The sequence below is a fragment of the Dasypus novemcinctus genome, chromosome 29 (genome assembly GCF_030445035.2).
Source record: "Dasypus novemcinctus isolate mDasNov1 chromosome 29, mDasNov1.1.hap2, whole genome shotgun sequence".
Lineage (NCBI taxonomy): Eukaryota > Metazoa > Chordata > Mammalia > Cingulata > Dasypodidae > Dasypus > Dasypus novemcinctus.
The window spans coordinates 29081893-29103809 of record NC_080701.1 but is presented as its reverse complement, the minus strand read 5'-3'; positions in this window follow the sequence as shown (position 1 = coordinate 29103809).

Below are 21917 nucleotides of genomic sequence, written 5' to 3'. Positions count from 1 at the left end.
GGTGATGTCCTCTCCATCTCTAGATCAAGAGGGGAGAATTAACTCTATACTCCCCAGTTTACAACAGAAAAACTGGTTCATAAAATCAGAACCCCACAATCCATTATACTCTAAATATTGTTAATGCCTCTTTCTACCCATCCCTACACACACACACAATCTGCATTTGTAGGTTAGAAGGAGGAAAGACCATATAATTTTAATTACTACCACATTTTAAATTTTTCTCAAAAAGTAAAATAGAACCTGATAATACAAAAATCAATCAAAATATACTATCCTGTAGAATAGAGTTCTGTCTTTAAACTGATGTATTTAATTCCATAACATAGTGTATAGTCTTGTATTGCAATTTTTAAATAATACATTGTACACACTAATTTTATCATGTAAGGTGTTTAGAGAATCCTGAAACCTGCTAAGAATGAACCCCTTAGAAGAACTTTAAAGTGGCAGAACAAACCAGGCAGGGATGAATAACTGATAGAACATTCTTCCAAAAATTTTATATAATAAATTCTAATTTTAAGCACGACACAAGTATAGTTGTACTGAATGTGCTCAAGATATAAATGACATATAAACACAAGTGCAGAATGCATACTATCTTACTGGCAATATGAGATGCAACCTATTCTCATGCATAAATAACATTTGCTAAAACAACCAAACCAATCTGCACTTCCATGCCTGTCGGAGAACTTCAAGGGGATTCTATGTAATTACTGAAGGCCAGTCTGATCATGTATTTTTAAAATGATTTCCCAGGTTAACCTAACAAAATCAAAATAAACCAGAGTTGGAGTAACTTTTTTTGAATTATGGAAAAGTTTTGCATTGGCCCCGTGCTCCTAGCCTGCATGTCTGTTACAGTTGCAGAGATTTCCAGGAAGAATTAAGGCAAAGCTGCTCAGCTGCTCAGCTGCTCAGCTGCTCAGCTGCTCAGCCTGGTGAGAGCAGACAGGCTGGCTGCGTTCCTGGATGGACGCGGTGGGCAGGTGGGTGTGACGGCAAAGCCCTCTCTTGATTGGCTGCTCTCAGGGGCCATCAGGGGCCTGCGTTCTCCCCTAGAAACTCACATGATCTCACATCAGGAGGACTGCCAGTCCGTTAGAGAAGCCTCTTCCAGGCTTCAGCAAGGTTATTTGGTCACAGATAGCTTGAGGCTTGACTTTTCCGTAATTGACATTTCCTTTGTAACAGGCTTAGAAAACTTGAGGTTTAGAAACACTTTTAAGAAGCTAAGCTTTTTATGAACGTTGAACTAAACAGTATCCTTAAGGCAAGACCCTTGCTCCCATATACGCTAGAGATGATGGAAATAGAAAATCAAATGTTCATGCATAGTGAAACTACTGGAAACCCCCGCTGTGGGGGATGCTATCTCTCTATCGTCTAATTCTTTCTCTCTGTCGGTCTGTCTATCATCTTTTAATTTTGATTGAGGGTCTTCTATTTTCACACACGATGCCGGGCACTTTTCATCTCTTTCTGCACTTAATCTTTACAAACACCACCCAAAATGGATAATTTCCCTGTTGTATGGAGAGAAAAGATGAAACTCAGGTCTAAGATAAAGTAACAGTAACCACAAATTACAAAAGGCCACCACCTCCTCAACCTTTGGCAATCATAGGAGAGAAGGAAAATACATTGGATGTGTTATATTCTAATCTTGCTGTGATTGCAAACCGGAAAAGGCTGGCAGGCAGATTGTTTTCGTCCATGCATATTTTAGTACTGATTTTAATTCTGTGGCTTTTTTTTTTTTTTGGCCCTACTATATGACAAAAATGTCTAAACGGGCCCCAAAGCATCAGTGCTGAAGTGGATTTGGTCTCTAGCACAAAGAATTATATTTAAGGTCGAAAAAAACATGACTAAGACATAAAATTTACAGATATGAAACCATAATTTTAGGTTACATATATACATATTTATTTCAATTTTCAGATGCTTGAACTGTTCCAGGCCATCATGATTTCACTAAGTGGAAAAAAAATTGAGAAAGGACAAGAAAACTATTTTTTAGAGGATGGAATATAAATTAACATAAATTTTTTAATTATGAAAAATCTATTGACTTTCTAAACAAGGAAGGAAGAAAAAAAAACAATAGGGTGATTGAAGAATTTCTTCTTCTGAAAAGCAAACAAAACCAAAACACACAATGTTTACTAAAACGGTTATAAGGGGCTTTTCCAGACAGGGAGAACAGAAGCTGGACCTGAAAAGAGACTACTGTGACAGCGAGGGGCAAGGGGCTGACTTGAGAAGGATCCAGGGTCTCGGCTGGAGCTGCCAGGAGGTGCGGATGTGCTGGTGCTGCTGAACCCTTCCTTTATCCTTTACCTAATAAAAGCTTTTTAGAAGGAATTCCAAGTAGATTAGTTCAGGGAAGATCAAATTCTGAAAGAATACAGTTCTCCTGTGATAATGTTGGGTGTTCTAGAAAAGTCAGAGAAGAAATAAATATTGCATTTAGCCTATTTCCTCCTAGCCCCTCTCCCCATTAGGATGGAGTGGACAGGTCAGGGGTACTTTGTTTGCTTTCTGGGGTATGAGAAGTGCTTCAGATTTTCACGGTATGGAGTAAAATAATTCGGACACATCTTAAGGATTTTAGTTTTCTTGAGTTGGGGATATTCAGGCTCTTCCCTGGTTCTTTAGAAGAAAGAAAGAAAAAAAGAAAGAAAGAGAGAGGGAGGAAGGGAGGGAGAGGGGAAGGAAGGAAGGAAGGAAGGAAGGAAGGAAGGAAGGAAGGAAGGAAGGAAGGAAGGAAGGAAGGAAGGAAGGAAGGAAGGAAGGAAGGAAGGAAGGAAGGAAGGAAGGAAGGAAGAAAGGAAGGAAGGAAGGAAGGAAGGAAGGAACGAAGGAAGGAACGAAGGAAGGAAAAAAGGAACGAAGGAACGAAGGAAGGAAAAAAGGAACAAAGGAACGAAGGAAGGAAGGAATGAAGGAAGGAATGAAGGAAGGAAAAAAGAGGAGAGAGGGAGAGAGGGAAGGAAGGAGAGAAGGAGAAGGAAACAATCAAAAACAACAATAAGAAATCATGTTTTGTATCAGCATGAAAAGATTTGTCTGAATAAAGAAGAGAAATAAAAGATAATTTTTAGGGAAGCGGACTTGGCTCAGTGGATAGGGCATCCATCTACCACATGGAAGGTCCACAGTTCAAACTCCGGGCCTCCTTGACCGTGTGGAGCTGGCCCATGCGCAGTGCTGATGCGCGCAAGGAGTGCCGTGCCACGCAGGGGTGTCCACCGCGTAGGGGAGACCCACGCGCACCCCGTGAGGAGAGCCGCCCAGCACGAAAGAAAGTGCAGCCTGCCCAGGAATGGCACCACACACACGGAGAGCTGACATAACAAGATGACACAACAAAAAGAAACACAGATTCCCAGGCCACTGATAAGGATAGCAGTTACAGAAGAATAGGCAGCAAATAGACACAGAGAACAGACAACTGGTTGTGGGGCGGGGAAAGGGGAGAGAAATAAATCTTTAAAAATAAAAAAGATAATTTTTAAATAGAGGGAAAAAAAGTAAGTCAATGCATTTCCATGGTACACACTAGAACAGGGCTCTGTGGTGAACGGAGAAGACAGGACACTCCGGAGAGACAGACACTCTCGCGGCGCATGTGCAGCAAGGCCAAGAGGAAGAAGGAAGCAGTCCTTTACTAGAGGAGTAAAAGCTAAAGGAATGTCCCATCGCCCAATGGATTTAAAACCCATGTTCATTTACAAGCAGTTTGTCCCCTTCTCCAAAACACACACACACACAAAACAAAACTAAAACCTTAAGTCGATGTAGGAGATAAAAAGCAGCTTTCTATGAGACCTAGCTAATGAATCGAATAGTCAAGATTGTGATAATTTTGGCTGATGGTCTCGCATTCAGAAAGAACTTGAGCCTCCAGATCAGGCGCCTGTTCTGAGGATGAGTAGAGCCTTACTCAGCAGAGGATGAGGTGGAGCTGCCCCCTGCTGACTCCCTGGTGAGACTGCAGCATCTCAAAAACGCATTTGTAAGAGGCTTCCAACAGAATGGACTTGATTATCAGTAAGCTCTTGTATTGTTATCTGATCTTTTCTCATTTCTTTCATTAGGTTATAAATAACTTGAAGGGAGATACTGTGTTTTTTCCACCTCTGCGATACTCCCCACACATCTAACAGTACTGGGCACCTGGGGATTCTATGTCAATATTCTTCAGTAAATTAATAGCACTGGATAAAAGACCACCCAGTGAGAAATAGAGACAAAGCAGGAATCTGTGAAGTTTTTATTTTAAATTTCCACTAGATTTCTTAATTATAAAACTTCAACCAAAGAAGCACAAAAATATACCCACATTTACTCTCACTATCTTCCTTGCCATAGCCTAGTTGAGTTGGGCCAAATCTGAGTTTAGGGACATGGAGGGCAACATTATTTGGTGGAAACTTTTTGCTGGCCTCATATCTTTCTTGTCTTCCTTCTATTTAACTTTTAGTTAAAAATTAGTATACTCTTGGCCTCTCCCACCAAAAAGAAAAATCCAAGCAGTTTAAATATGTGAATAATCAGTCTTTCTCTGACTTCAGACAAAATTCCCTTTCCAAAAGCAACTACTGTTCCTTTTTTTGTGTATTCTTCCCAAAAAGTCAATGCATATACAACACAAGCATGAGTATGTCAATAAATAGTACAAATTTATGCCACATATATAGCCTATATTTTACAGTAATGTCAGCATACCATAAGCACTGCTCTGCAGTTTTTTCCCCTAATAATGTGTTTCAGAGATAAGCTTATGCAGAAGGCCTCTTTTATTTTTAATTGCCATGGAATATTCCTTTGTATGGTACACCATCAATTAGTTAAACGGACTCCTAGTAATAGTCATTTAGGTCTTTTGGTAATTAAAGCCATGCTATAATGAATAAAGATCAATGCTTTGGCATTATTGAGTCAAAAAGTTTGAACATTTATCATTTTAATAAGTAAACCCAACTTGCCCTACAAAAAACTGCACAAATTTGCATTCCTACCTAGAGTACATGAGAGTGAACTATTCTAGTCATCTTGGTCATTACCATGTATTACTGCCCTCTTTAAAATCTTTACCAATCTAGCAAGTAAAAACAGTCTCTTACTTATTTTTCATTTTATCTAATAATAGCAATAATGATAGTAATAATAGTTTAACCTCATATAGCACTTGTAATGTATCTGGCATTATTCTAAGAGCTTCACATATATTAGTTCATTTAATATTGTATTTTTATCAAATCTCAGTGTAGAGGTATAATGTTACTGAGATATAATTCACATACCACACAATTCACTTATTTAAAGTGCGATGGAGTTGGACTCAGATGTGACTTCTCTACATATGCCTCTTCTGTCACTTTTACTGAACCTGTGGTTGGTGCTGGGGTTGGTGTAGCTCAGGAGACTTGACTCTCTGGACAGTCTATGGGCCAGCTGGGCCCTAAGCCTCAGCAGAGTTGCAGCTCCTACTCTCGGGTTCATTGGACTTACCCAGGCCAGCTAACAGGGAGGTGAGGATGGTCAACCACCACACCAGGGAACCGAGAGAGTCTACAACTGCAAGCAGGAGAATTGCATCAGGATGGAGGAATAAACTATGGATTAGAGTGGACTTACTGGTATTCTACTATAGAGCTATTGTGACTCTAGCAGTGGAAGAAATTGTACCACTGATATGAAGACAATGGCCACGGGAGCTGCTGAGGGCGGGGGGGGGAAGAAGAGGAATGATATGGGGGCATTTTCAGGACTTGAGGTTGTCCTGAATGATATTGCAGGAACAGATATGGGACATTATATATCCTGCCATAACCCACTGAATGGACTGGGGGAGACTGTAAACTACAACGTAAACTATAATCAGTGAGGTGTAGCAGTGCTCCAAAATGTATTCACCAAATGCAATGAATGTGCCACACTGATGAAAGAGTTTGTTGATGTGGGAGGAGTGGGGTGGGGTGTGGAGTGGGGTATATGGGAACCTCTTATATTTTTTAATGTAACATTTTGTGTGTCTATGTATCTTTTTTTTAAAAAGACGATAAAAATTTGCTTAAAAAAAGACATTCCCATATTAAAAATAAATAAATAGAACTAAAATAAATAAATAAATGGATGAATGTATAAATAAAGAAAGTTTACAATTCAAAGGCTGTAGAATATTTACAGAATTGTACAACCAGTACCGATTGTAGAACATTTTCATCAACCCCAAAGGAACTCTGAATCCATTAACTGTCACTCCCCATGCCTTTCTCTTCCCAGCCCCAGGCTGCTTTCTGTCTCTGTAGATTTGCCTATTCTCATCATTTGCTATGAATGGGATAATATAATACAAGCTTTTTGAGATGAACTTCTTTCAATCAACACATTTTCAAGGTTCACCTTTGTTGAAGGAGGTTTTCGTACTTCTTTTCCTTCTCATTGAGAAATAATATTCCATTATATAAACGTGTACCACATTTTATTGATCCATTTACCAGTGATGGATATTTTGGTTGGTTCCACTTTTTGCATTATTATTAATAATGCTGCTGCAAACATTAATATATGCAAGTTTTTGTGTGGACATATTTTAAATTCTCTTTTGTATATACCATGGAGTGGAATTGCTGGGCCATATATAAATCTTGGTTTAACTCTTTGAGGAACTGGAAGACTGCCTCTTTCTCTGTGAAGTTTCCCATACTTCTCTCTGAGCATTTGTCCCTACCTCCTTGTGTTGCAAAGAATGTTCATTCCTTGATTACCGTACACAAAATATTGTATCATTTACTGTCTCTCTATTGCATGAGATTGTGACTTTCCTAAAGCTGAAGCTAAAATGTCATTCATAGCTCCTTAACAACAAACACAGAGCTAGGTATACGGTAAATACTCAGATGTTTATGTGAACAAATGCTTGAATGAAAGACAGACAGAGAGAGGGGAGGAAGAGAGGAAGAGTGGAAGAGTTTGAAAGGTGAAACTTAGTATGTACTGTGACGTGGTTACATTTATTTTAAAGCTGCTCATTTTCTAGTTTCCTCGGCAAAATAGTTAAATGTAAGGACCAGAATTAAAAGGATAAAGTGAAACTTTGAAGTCTTAAAGAAATTTGTGTATAAGTGAGCATGGCACTATAATGCTATTCATAAGTGAAATAATGGTAAATGCAAGTCAGAACCAAATCAAGAGGATCCAAATCTAGGCTTCATTTATCATAAGTATTTGCAATTATGTGGTAATTTGTGCTTGTTACTTTTATTATATGACAGATGTGTTATAGCAACTGATATAATTATATGGATGTTTTTTCTCCTATTTTAATTGATATCTTAATGCAAAACTAGTTGCCATCTTTATGAATTTTGGCGAATATTTTGTCACCACTGGTAATGTTATTGCACAGTTTGATTAAAAAAATTATTTTCAATCTTGTCAAGTATCAATTCTAATACCTTTCATTCTCCATATCTAGACAGCTCATTGAAAATAGTCTAATAATAACTCAATGTGTCACATATGAACAGGCATACTCAGACCTAAAAATTTGCCTGGGCCCAGCCTTGATACTCAGTGATTCTTAGAATTGTCTAAAACCTTGACTCTCTGCCTCCTTAATTTCCATATTTCCTTTCAGGCCACTTCAGTCAGGACTTACTGACACTTGTCCCAGAACTAATGCACATTCTCTACTCTCGATGTACTCTCTAGACCATCTCACACTAGAGCAGGTCAACCCCGTTGATTTGTGACCTAACAGCAATGCAAGCGAGGCAGAAATCTGCCAGGCCCTTGAGCCTGAATTTTTCAGGGCTTTCTCTAAAGGCCTTGATCCCAGGCCTTCTGTTGGTCTGGCCAGGAGTAAGCGGGCAGTCTCCTTAGCTCAGTCCTGCGGGACGGAGGAGGCTTTGCCGTCTCAGCTTCAGCGGTGGCCGCTTCAGTGAAAAGTTCCAGGGAGAGCAAACCTTCTTAGAAGAACTTGGTAGCAAAGAAGTGGAGGATAGGTGGCGAGAGCCACAGTGCAGGACACCACAAATGTTGGCCCTCTGGACCTATTGCTGTGTGCTAGGATCCTGGCCCCAGGGATCACTTCGACAACAACACACTCAGATTCCCCAAGAAGGAATGGCCCTGTTCACCCAAGCACAGTAAATCCTTACTTGTGATCTACTGGAGCTGGTTCACATTGAATCTTTAAAGCTGATTGTTAAATCTTCAAAAATTGTGCAAGCAGGTTGATGGCATTTGACTTTTGAAATAAGACATTGCAGGAATATTTGTACCACAGAAATCAGCAAATACTACAAACTAGGACTTTCTCAACCCCTCCCCCCCCCCACCACCACCACCAAAGAGAGCTCTGGCTGTTGAATGCTTGCCAGCACATCACTGAGCCTTACCTAAAGAAACCTAGATAAAAACCAGTGGTTTCCAGCCAGGAGTGATTCTGGCCCTCAGTGACATTTGGCACTGTCTAGAGACACTTTTGGTTGTCAGGATTGGGCGTGTGGGGAGGGGTTGAATTGACAGGGTTGGGGAAGAAGGAAGTTTCTACTGGCCTCTAGTGGGTAGAGGTCTGGTATGCTGTGAACATCCTACACAACTTCACACAACAAAGAATTTTCTAGCCCCAAATGCCAATCATGCCAAGGTTGGCAAACCTTAGCATAAACCTTGAGAACGTAAATCTTCTGGATAGACCACACTCATTAGCAGTAAAAGAGATTGTCCAGGTGTATCACCACTTAGGTTATCCTGATAATTACCCTCCCCTCCCCCATGAAAGGCTCATGTGATGACATTATGCCATTGCTAAAGTTCTTAATATTAGAAATTAACCTTGCAGGTACTTCACACTTGAGCAGTTTCTGCCTCTTCTGCATCATTTATTTCAACCCTGATTTGCAGCCCTGCCCACTTCCCAAGGCACTTTACCCCAGATATCCCTCTTTTTTACCAGCCCCAGTGATATTCTGCTACTGCAACCAATCCCTACTCACTATTCACTTGTCTTTATCTAAAACAACCTTATTGTTTTAAGTGTTTATAATTCATATACCATATAATTCACCCACTAAAACCATGCAATTGAATGGTTTTTAGTATATTCAGAGTTGTACAACTAACACTGCAATCAGTTTTGGAATATTTTTATTACCCCTAAACAAATCCCAACTCCATTATCAGTCAATCTACATTTTCTCCCCAAATCCCCTATCCCTAGGCAACCACTAATGTACTTTCTCCCACTATAGATTTGCCTATTCTGAACATTTCTCATAATGGAAGCACACAACAAGTGGTCTCTTGTTTTTGGCCTCTTTAATTAGCCTAATGTTTTCAAGTTTCCTCCATGTTGAAGGATGTGTCAGTACCTTTTTATTGCCAAATAATTCCATTGTATGGAGATGTCACATTTTATTTATCCATGTATCAGGTGGTAGACATATGGGTTGTTCCAGATGTTGTCCGTTATTACTGAATGTATCCTATGTATCAGGCAATGATAAGGTTTCTTAGGCAGCAAGACCAAATATTAGAGTATCTTACTTGAGTTGCACGATAACCCTATGCAGTAGGCATATTTATTCCTATTTTACAGGTGGAGAAAATGAAATTTAAAGAATGAGCCCAATGATATAATTGGTAAGTAGCATAGCTAGGGTGCCAATCTTCTGTCTGACACTAGAGCCTGGGTCCCATAGCTACTTCTAGCTGCAGTGTTCTAACTGATGGAGCTCTCTAGGAAAGCAGTCCGCTCCTTTCACATGGTAATGCAGAACTTTCTCTAACATTTGTGAACTAGGGGGCAAATATATAATGAAGGCCCACATACCAGATGTCAATGTAATTAAAAGTTAAAAGCAAAGTTACAGAGGATTGCCTAAAATTTGTTGCATACTCCTGCTTTAATAAGAATTCTTTTAAAATGATACAATTGGAAAATAGGGACAAAGCTTCAGTTTTTATATGACTGAGACTCAGTGAAACATCAAATTCTACTAAAGATATTATTAATGCTCAGTTGATGAGTCTGTGATGTTTGGATAAGCAAATAAAATAAAAGTACACATAATTTTTGAGTTATTTATATCTTTATTCTATAAAACTTATTTTACTTGCATTCATTTCAGCAAAATCATTAATTAGTTTTATAATCAATGTTACTTAAATAAAATTTATTTTCTATTGAAAATACAGCCAAGTTAACTACATTTCTTAAATAATTATAGCTTTTTGATAGCTTTTAAAAATTTAAATTAGGTGAAATTTCATTCTGCTGAGGCAGTAGCATTTGGAATTGTCAGTAGAATTCTTAAAGCAATATCTAAATTAAGAAATGAACTATGAGTTATGTAGGTATTATAAGTAAACATTTTAATAAAGTTGCATATGTTCAACTGATATGGCAGAATATATTTCAGAATTTTTTTTTTTAAAGATTTATTTATTTATTTAAATTCCCCCCTCCCTCAGTTGTCTGTTCTCTGTGTCTATTTGCTGCTTCTTGTTTCTTTGTCCCTTTCTGTTGTCGTCAGCGGCACGAGAAGTGTGTGCGGCGCCATGCCTGGGCAGGCTGCACTTTCTTTCGCGCTGGGCGGCTCTCCTTACGGGGTGCACTCCTTGTGTGTGGGGCTCCCCTATGCAGGGGACACCCCTGCATGGCACGGCACTCCTTGCGCGCATCAGCACTGCGCATGGGCCAGCTCCACACGGGTCAAGGAGGCCCGGGGTTTGAACCGCACACTTCTCATGTGGTAGACGGACGCCCTAACCACTGGGCCAAGTCCGCTTCCCTCAGAATATTTTAATTTCATCTCATAAATGTATCACTTGCACAATTTTTACTGTCTGTTGACACACTATCTCTATTAGCATCATGTAGCACATATGTTAGATCTGGACTCACATATGTACAAACTTTAGAGTAATGTGACTGTTTATTATTGCAGGACACATGACATGTACAAAACACAAAATGTTTCTCAGCATCCATGTGTATAACTGATTAATACTATGCTAAATTGTGAATAGTTCTGGAACTTTGAATTATGAAATGGAGAGAAGGAAGATAATGGGCATTCAGATTTACTGAGAAACAGTATTTCATTATGAAAGAATTTATTTATTGCATTTATGCTGTATGAGAGGAAGAATTTGAAAGTTAGTTAATTTGTATTTTATCTTTCTAAGTGTTTCTCCCACTTAAGTCTCCCTTGACGCCAAAGCAGTGGTTGCCTCCAATGTCAGCAGCATCACATCCCACCAAACTTCGGAGGCTTCAAATGCAGTAACATTTTATTGAAAGGAAAAGAGACATGGAGAAATCTTTTCCTGAGGCCAACGGTATTATTTACAAACTTGGATATTCAGAAGTATAGGTTGTGCTGTTCCAGCACAGAGTGAGAGCTCCTAGGTGTCAGACATGGTCATGGATATTTTAATACATTTATTATTTTGTGTTCACAAAATGCAGAACCCTTTAAAACATGATGCAAAAGGCAGGCTTCCCTCTTACCTTGGTTAAAGGATGGTATTTTTCTTTCAAAGTTGGTAAATTTTATTTCAACTTAAAAAAATAATATAATAGTCGAAAGGCAGCTTACAAATAATGGAAGCATTATTTTTTAAAAATTCTATCCAGGCACATTTATCTTATTTAGTCCTAAAAACAAACTCAATTGCTTCTCTACTGTTCAGAAAAATGAATAAATAAGCACAGATTAGTTAAATGACATGACCAAGGACCCCTTGCTAATGAAGAAAATGAAAAAATATGGATTTACTCAATTTAAAAGTTTATTCTGGGAAACGGACTTGGCCCAGTGGTTGGGGCGTCCGTCTACCACATGGGAGGTCCGCGGTTCAAACCCCGGGCCTCCTTGACCCGTGTGGAGCAGGCCCATGCGCAGTGCTGATGCGCGCAAGGAGTGCCCTGCCATGCAGGGGTGTCCCCCCGGGCCGGGGACCCCCACGCGCAAGGAGTGCTCCCCATAGGGAGAGCCGCCCAGCGCGAAAGAGGGTGCGGCCTGCCCAGGAATGGCGCCGCCCACACTTCCCGTGGCGCTGATGCCAACAGAAGCAGACAAAGAAACAAGACACAGCAAACAGACACAGAGAACAGACAACCGGGGGAGGGAGGGAATTAAATAAATAAATAAATCTTAAAAAAAAAAGTTTATTCTGTATTCTATTCTGTCTTTTCAAGGTTTTATGTGTGTAAATTTTCTTTCATGAAATAATGGTCTTAGTAAATGATATTGCTGGTTTTAATAGTCACTTTGACAAAAACAAAATGTTGGTAAGACTATGTTGGCTGCCCACATTCTTTTTTGGTAAAGTTTACCAATCTATTAACATGAAACTGTAAGTCTTGGTTTTAGATTTATTCTTTGAAATAAAGGTGAGTGAAGCTTAAGGAACCTGCAGAGGTGAGCGTCCTTGTCTGGATGCATTAACCTAGGCCCTGTAAGTGTCAGTTTCTTAGAACCTTGAGTTTCTTGTCTCTCTTAGACCAGCCATGAACAGAAGTCCCTTAAAGGTCTGAGAGATTTCAACTAGGAAAGACTTTGGCATATGTCCCTGAGCAGAGGAAGATGCTGTGGTAGTCCAGGCCCAGAGGGCATTCAGAAGCTAACTGCTGAAGAGACAGGGAGGCCAATTAAGGAAGAAATCCAGTCCAAGTCCCTGCAAAGTACTGTCCACACATCTGTAACCAGAGGAATTTTATTCTGGAAGGAGTGAATTTTACAAGCAAAACAATAATAAAAAACAAACAAACAGAGTGTTTTAGCGTGCTAAAAACAATATACCAGAAATGGGTTGTCTTTTAAAATGGGCATTTATTAATTTATAAGCTTACCGTTTCAAGGCTTAGAAAAATGTCCTAATCAAGGCATCCTCAAGTGATGCTCTCTCCCCAAAGACCAGCTGCCAGCAATCCTGGACTCCTCTACCACATGGCAAGGCCCATGGCAGCATCTGTTTGTCTCTCCCTTCTCTTCTGGCTCTCGTTTCCAGCTTCTTGCTTCCATGGCTTTCGCTTTTCCTTTGTCTGAATTTCATTCTCTTATAAAGGATCTCAGAAAGAAGATTAAGACCAATGCTGGGCCATGCCTTAACTAAAGCAACCTAATCAAAAGGCCCTACGTACGATAGGGTTACACCCACAGAAAGGGACTAGCTTTAAAACATACTTCTTTGGGGTCCAAATCATCACACTCTGCTTCAAATGTAATTTTTCTGATCAGACATCTACTTAAATGTTTTATTATTTATTTATTTTTTTGACATTTAGTCTTAGTTTCCTGGCTGCTGAAACAAATAGAGTAGAATAAGTTTGCTTAAGCAATGGATATTTACTGGTTCACAGTTTTGAGGCTAAGAGAAGTCAAAAATTGAGACAGCTGCAAGACAGTCCATTCTTCCCAAAGACTGTAGATTCCAAGACTGACTGCCAGCAGTGCTTGGTCCGTGGCTTTTCTGTCACATGGCAATGCACATGGCAGTGTCTTCTCCTTTCTCTCTCTCTATTGACTTTCAGCTTCCGGCTGCCCTCCTTGCCTTCTCTCTGCACGTCTGAATTTCATTCTGTTTATAAAGGACTCCAGTTACCTAGAGTAAAGCCCAAGCTGACTCAGTTGATCACATCTTTACTAAAATTAACATCTTCAAAAGGTTCTATTTACAATGGGCTCACGCCCACAGAAATTTGATTAAGATTAAGAATATGTTCTTCTAGGGTACATAATTCAATCTACTGCAGCCTGCCTTCTGGACCCCAAAATGATTTGTCCTTTCCATGCACAAAATACATTCGTTTTTCTTAATTTCTGGTGATAATAAGACACTAAGGCTAAAATTTTATTCAGTACTGACTATAATCTTAATTAAATAATTAATCAAATATATAACAAATGTTGAACAATTAGTAGATTTAAAAAGTTAAATTTTATTGGAACATAAACCCTTAGTCAGATGGGCTTCTTAAAATTAATTCACATATGTATGGTTAAATTTTAGTTATTGCTAGAATGAGTCAGTATCAATTTTGCCCTTATTTTTAGTTTTAATATATTTAAGCATGCAGAATTCTTTTCTTTTTTTTTTTAAGATTTATTTATTTATTTCTCTCCCCTTCCCCCCCCTCCACCCCGGTTGTCTGTTCTCTGTGTCTATTTGCTGCGATTTCTTTGTCCACCTCTGTTGTCAGCGGCATGGGAATCTGTCTCTTTTTTGTTGTTGTTGCTGTTATTGCGTCATCTTGTTGTGTCAGCTCTCCGTGTGTGCGGCACCATTCCTGGGCAGGCTGCACTTTCTTTCGCACTGGGCGGCTCTCCTTACAGGGCACACTCCTTGCACATGGGGCTCCCCTACGCGGGGGACACCCCTGTGTGGCAGGGCACTCCTTGCGCGCATCAGCACTGCACATGGGCCCGCTCCACACGGGTCAAGGAGGCCTGGGGTTTGAACTGTGGACCTCCCATGTGGTAGACGGACGCCCTAACCACTGGGCCAAGTCCGCCAACTCCAGAATTCTTTTTAATGTTACTAGATAGATAGAAATGGGGGAAATTTTATAATATTAATGTTATTCTACCTTTAAAAACCCTTCCTAGTTACAGTGCTTAAAATCACAAACTGATCTGCCATCAAAAATATTTAAAAATTATTCACTGATAAATGGATTAGGTCTTCCTAGAATTTTTTAGAAAACAAAGAACTAGAAAGATATTTTTTACCTAGTTATTATAATCATGTATTTTTTCAGCACCAGAAACCAGTATTTTAAATTGTCCCTTTGTTTGGTGTCCCAGAGTATATTACTCTCCAGGACCCTGAGGCTAATAATGGTAACTATTATTATAGCAATATTTGGGTCCCAGTCACCTCTCAAGGCACGGACTAAACTTTTATTACAACAGTTTCCTCTTGTTACCTTCATCACATCAAACATTAATTCATAGTTTCTAACGGACTGCCTATACAGACCCAGATAATTCTTACCTCTTTCATGAAATCTTCCTTACTTTCAGTGCTCCATGCTCATTTCAGAACTCTTCCAGCATTACAAACTGTTCCTTGCATTACCAGGGTTAACTAGATACTCTTTTATACCCTTTTTCTGCCCTTTTTGAGGACAGTAACTCTGATTTATAGTCATATATACTGCATAACTACTTCATGGCACAGCGTTTAATTAAGGTTTTAATAGCATCTGAGCCATGCTACCCTTGTAAATTTTATCTTCCTAATACCTCTTGGCTTTTGATCTGCGTAAGCTGGATTTCTTGTCAGACAAGGATTAACCCATTGTCATTTGATTGTGATTTACACTAAGTTTCCAAGAAAATCAGTCTCGGGAATTATACAATGCCTCAATTTCAATCTCAAAGCAAAAGGAATGAACATTTTGCTTCTAAGGGAAGAAAATACTTACATAACTAAGATTATAATCTACTGCTTTATCTTCTTGGCCATTCATACACTTGAGTATTCTGAATTTGTTTGCAAATGGGTAGGAGAATTAGATATACAACAACGAACAAGGAAATTATCAAATTATCTTCCTAGATTTTTATTATTTTTTAAATGATAGAAGAATTAATGTAAAAATACAGATGCCTAGAGGGAAAGATGAGCACACATCTACAGCAATTTTTCTCTAATAATTTAATGTTGGATATTTGAAGCAGTGCCAGTTATGAACAGCCATACTAAAGAAATAGTGTATATGCCTTCATTAATCCCTTACTTGTTTATTTTCATTCATATATTCATTCATTATACAGTTATTTAAAATATGTGGGTCCTACAGAATTGAGGGACACACAAAGATAGTCCCTGGCCCTACACTCTATTTTTTGTCACGGACTAATAATGGAGTCACTGGAAAAATCACCCTATCCATGCTCTTATCTCTTTTCTCAGCCCCTTTACCACAAACAAACAAGCAGGCTAGGCTGAGTCCCCAGTTTGTATGTGGTACTTTCAAAGTCACCTGGAAGTTTAGAAATGGAGTCGGGAGCAGTGCTTCTCAACTTCTTTTTCATTATAGCCCCTCTGAGGAACTTTTTAATACATTTTATTTCTAATCAATCCTCTCTCCCCATGAAATTTTAATATCACAGATATAGTGTACTTCAATTTATATCCTCCAGGCCTTTGGAGGACCACATACATTGTAAAATCAGATTTTTTTCACTCCCTGTGAATCAATTTCTGTCCCTGGAGGAGTCATCGCCCCCACTGAGAATGCAGCTTCAGCCATGCACAGAGCAAACCGGGTGTCTGGTCCTCTCATTGAGAGGACCCCAAAGCTGCGAGGTACTAAGTATGTGGCATTATTAAGAGAGCTATTGTCCTTGTCTTCGTGTAGTTTTTCAATTTATGAAACAAATTCATAAAAATCTTAAATGACAATTACGGCTTCAAGCTTCTAGGTAAGATGTAATAAGTGGCAGGAGGTCATTGTACTTATTGCAGCACGAGAAAAACAAGGTAAACTTAAGATCATATTTTAAAATACTGGAAAACTGTGGAAGCAATGAGAACTAGAAGGATTGAAATTCTAGAGAGGAAAGACCATCCTAGGTGCGCTGATGGTTGTCAGATGGTTTCTTCCGTGGGGGATGAGAAGTGAGCTGGGCTTAGGTGGAGTGCCTCTCCTGAGGAAAAAGCAGAAGTCAGTGGAGATTTCAGTGGTTGTGAGGGCTGGTGTGACTGACTGGAATCTAGAGGAACCCCAGATTCATTGTCTGTTCTGCAAGTGGGACATTTGCTGAATACTGGGGTGGCCCAGGACCTGGGGAGGAAAGGGAAGTGCTATCTTCTGAAGTCCCATAGTGCAGAGGAGACAAAGGGAAGCTTTCAAAACACATGTGAGAGGTCTCCCTCTTAAGATATTTACCAGGTTTAGAGCCATTTGAGCTGGGAGTCTGGAGAGGTAGGGACAAATGCTCTGAGAGTCAAAACTTCTGAGAACATAAGAAATCTGCAAATCTCTCAGTCAAAGGTGAAGGAGGACCATGCTGCAGGAGGAAGCTGGGCTGGAAAGGCAGAGGGAAATCTACTATAGTTTCCTTGTCCTCAGGAGACAAAAGTCCTGCTAGAGAGGGACAGGGCCTGCTTTGCACACATGGCCATTCTCCCCTTCAAGGCATCAGCTAGATTTTAAAGCTACCTGGGGTAGGATATTAAAAGAGCTAAGTGCAAACCTACAAAAGGCAGAGCAGAATCTCCTATAGTGCTTAATGCCCAAGGAAACATAGACCTGACAGATTCTCAATCAAAGCTTGAAAAGGAAATGCCAGAGGAACATGTGGTCTAATTACAGCTGCACCCAACTCTAATCCAGCTCAATTCCTGATTAGGATCCATTTAACAGAAGAAAGGAATCCCTCTCAGAGTTACTTTCGATATCTTTCAATATCTACGCTTCTTTTAAAGATAAATTCTATACATACTTTAAAAAACATGAAAAGTCAAAGAAATGTGATTTTAAAAGTCATAGGCTAAATGCATACAATATAAATGCAGATCAACATATGATCTAGATGTTGATATTAACAGCTAAGGACTTTAAAATAGCCGTTATAAATACATTACCTAGAATAGTGGGGAAAGCTGGACAAAATAGATGAAAAGGGCAAGAATTTTAACATAGAGTGGAACATTAGAAAAAAATCAATGGACGTTTTAGAACTTAAAATAATATATACGAAATTAAGAACATTGGATGGCTTTAGCAACATCAGACATAGAAGATGACAGCATTAGTGAATTTGGCTACAGAAAAATAGAAATATCCAGGCTGAATGAAATATAAAGAGACAAAAGAACAGAAACAACAGAACAGAGTCCTAAAAGACATAAGGGACATAGTCAAATATCTGATAGTCACACAGGCTATTGAGGTCCCAGAAGGGTAGGGGGAAGGAGGAGTAAAAGCTATGTTTGAAGAGATAATGGCTTTTCCAACACTAATGAAAATTTCCAAAACCAATTAAAGATATCACTACACAGATTCAAGACATGTGAGATCCTAAGGCAGATTAAATATAAAGAAACTTACATGTAGGCACATCATAGTCAACTTGCTAAAAACTTAAAGAAAATTTTAAACTCAGACAGAAAAAAAGACACATTATCTTCACAAAACAACATTAAGACATTTTAACAAACACTATGGAAGCCACAAGAAAACAGAAAGACATTTTTAAAGTGCTGATTAAAAAAAGAAAGAACTATCAACCTGGAATTCTCTACCTGCAAAAATAGCCTTTGAAAATGAGGGAAAGCTAAAGGCATTTTCCCTTTCCTTTTCCTGCCATTTCATTCCCTGTCTCTTTTCTTTTTTCTTTTCTTTCTTACCCAACACCCCTCCTTCTGCACGGCCCCATTCAGGTCTTAAACAGAATGAGCATAAAAGAAGCCTATAGTCATGTGTTTTTGTACTCAGTATGAGGCTTTCCAAAATAATTAGTCATTATACTATTTATTGACCATCTATTAGTGACATGCAATACACTGAAGTTTTGAATAAATCTTTTATGCTTAACAAAATAGCAAGCTGGAAGGGGGCTGGGAGTGAGGATTACCATAATTGCTTATCAAGCCACATGTCTGACTAAATGGAGATATGAATGAATAATGGAATAAATGAACAAATAAATGAATGATGGAATGAATGAATGAATGAAAATACAAAGGTAAATGTTCTTTCACCAGTCAGACAGAGGGATGGAATAGCAATATACATTTTAAACAGAAATATTGGTTAAGTATACTAGACCCAGATTATGTGCCATTCCAGATCCTTTTATCTTCACCTATACCTTTCCCAGTTCTGTACACCAGTTTTGGTCATTTGTTTTTTTTTACTGGCCTAAGCAGCCCTAGAAACTGATCATGCTATTGCTACAAGCATAACGTTTCAGACAAGGAGAGACCATCATAAATATCACTTTCCCAGCAACTGCCTAGAGGGTTTGGGTAACACATTTCAGGTATATGAGGGAGCTAATATGCTCTCAAGACTTTTACCAATGGGAGGTGGAACTGGGAAGAAACCAGTAGATAAATTGCTCACTCCTCCCACCCCCACCCCACCATGGACAGTTTTTGGATGCAGTAGTTTTTTGTAGCACTTGGGAGACATGCTGTGAGAAGCAGCAACCAGCCCAGCCAGTTGTATAATGCACTCCCTTGTATTTGGTTTCCCTCCTTCCCTGCCTCACTTCCTGCTTCCCCTTCACTCTCATTTCCCTGGGATAGTACATAGGATTTTGTTTCAAACCCTGTATTTTGTGGAGCCTGGGCTATATCATCAGCTAATTAATTTATAAACTTGTCCTCATACCTACATTGGTTAGGGGTTTTACATTCATTCAGTAAAGGATCAAACAAAAAAATTTCATTTTCTAGGTTTCCCATTTCCTAAATCTCAACTCCTACCAGAAATAGTGCAAAAAAAAATTGAATCTTGAATCACTTTTCCAGCTTATTTTTAAAAAATAATACAGAGTGTTTAAAGGGCATGATTTGTGAGGAATTATTAAATCTAGTTAATGCTTCATGAGAGAAATCCCTGCATTTTTATATGCCATGGAAACCAAACATCTACTTAGCTGTATTTGAAACAGAATTTTGCTGAATTTCCTGAATACCAAAGAGGGCAATTTCCTTCTTGGTAGATAGCCAAGATAAGAAAGTTATCTCCAGTTTGGATATAGATCCAACTAAAGAAAAGAATCTTTTCATGAAGGTTGATTGTAGCATTCTATAAAAGCAAAGTGAGAGAATTCATGAGGGTCAGAAATAGCTATTTACACTTAAGGTGCTGGTCTACCTTGAACCTTTAGTGTTATTCAAAGGGATTGTATAGTAGGAATATTGAAAGAAGAGCATATGGGCACAATATGGGTAAATTCAGAGGAGTTTTTGGTTTTAGTTACATTTTTCACATACAAACTTGATAATTAGGTGTTTGGTATGAGTATCTGTCTTAAAGAATCTGTTTTCTCTTATATCAGTGAAGCAGGTTGCAGTGAGATTTGAGAATACCTGATTCCTAGCATTAGTATTAAGTAGTATCTACTTCTGGCAAAAGTAAAATTAGTTTGGTTTGTACTTCCTGGGTATATTATCAGCCTGAATTCTTCTTCTTATTTTCTTTTTTCACAGACAATCCCTGTATTAAGTATCTTTTAATTTGCCCAACCATATGCCCTACTTTTGATAAAAACTCTTAAATTTTTTACCACCATCCCAATATAACACATGTTTTTAGGGTAGGATTAATGCCTGCTCTTGGTTTCAGGAAGGGACATGGAACTCACATCCAGCTAACCAGTACATCTCATCCTCTTGCTCAGGGCATGATTGGCACATGACCCAAATCAAACCAATGATTATCATGTTTGAATAGCTGAGAAAGAGAAGATCCTGCTTGAACAAACCCCACAGAAAGGAAAGCATAACCAAGATTGCAAGAGCCCAAATACTGGTTTCAGTATCAGTTCCTAGATCTAGTTTTGACATTTCAATTTTGTGAATCAATGAACTCTATTTTGGTGCTGTTATTGAAACATTTTGAAGTGGATTGCTATTACTTGCATTCTAAGGAGTTTTGACTAACAAATGAATTGGTCTTGGGAGTGGGTAGTTGCAAATAATAAATGTAGACCAGATTGAGCTGTTGTAAGTTAGAGGGGAGTGACTAGCCCTGTATTTTGTTGGTAATTCTTACCATGGGTGTAGAAAGACAGTTGTTTAAACTATTACCACTGTATCTTTTGACTCACAATCTGTGCCTACCAAGTCTGAGCTCTCAGGAAACATGATAAAGAAAAGTCTGTAATGTGATGACTACTTATTGCACCTCTCAGGTAGTTTATGCAACGACAAGCTACAGTCAAAGGTAGGAAATTTAAAAGCAGAGAGAGAGAGTTGCACATATTTTTGCTAAGAGAGATTTTCTGCCTGGGGTCAACAATCCAACATTGATAAGTCTTGACACACTTGAAAAAACAAAATCTTTTTCTAAATATGGTGGCAGCAAAGACATGGAGGCTGGGTTGAAAGTGGTAAACAAGATGGGATGTGAAGGAAATGGGAATAAAAAAATCACCTTACCTGATTATAGTAACAGGTATGCTCTATTGTGAAGAGAAATAGACTGCAGTACATCTGAGAGCAAAGAATACTCTTGGGTGAAAGACAGAATGAAAATTAATAAATAGAGGGTAATGGGCAAGGGACTGAGACCTATCTAGAGAAAACTTAGAAGGAGTTTTAATTCACGAACTAAATTTTCCCAATGATATTAAGTGAGATAAGAGAGGTGATCATAGGATAGCAGCATCCACAGTGGCCTTGAGCAGGGTGAAGGGGGAGTTACTGTAGGAGAAACCTGGTTCAGAGATCCAGAGCCCAAGTAGGGTGAGGAGAGTAACCATTCAGGGGAGCAAGCCAGGGCAGGACATTGCAGAGTGACCAGGCTGAGGAAGGGGTCCACAAGCATGGGCTCAGGGAGCATGAGTGGAGTCTGAGGACGTTCTTGGACAGGCAGGAACGGTAGAGTGGCCTGGACTAGATGCTTGGAGTTTTGATACAGGGACAATGGTGGTAGTGGAAATCCTGGTTATCTATAGGGGATTCATCATGTAGATAAATATATATTAATAAGAGTCACTGTCAACGTAGGAAGTTATAAGTTGGAAACGGAGAAAACTAGAATGAGCTGTTTCTTGGACAATACCGAAGTGAGAATTAAAGGGAAAATATATTTTATTTTTGTGTAGATGTGGTCTAAAATTAGCTATGGTTTGTGTGAAGTGAATAGAACGTCATAAGATATTGAGGATCAAGAGTGTTCTTTTTATTATTACTGT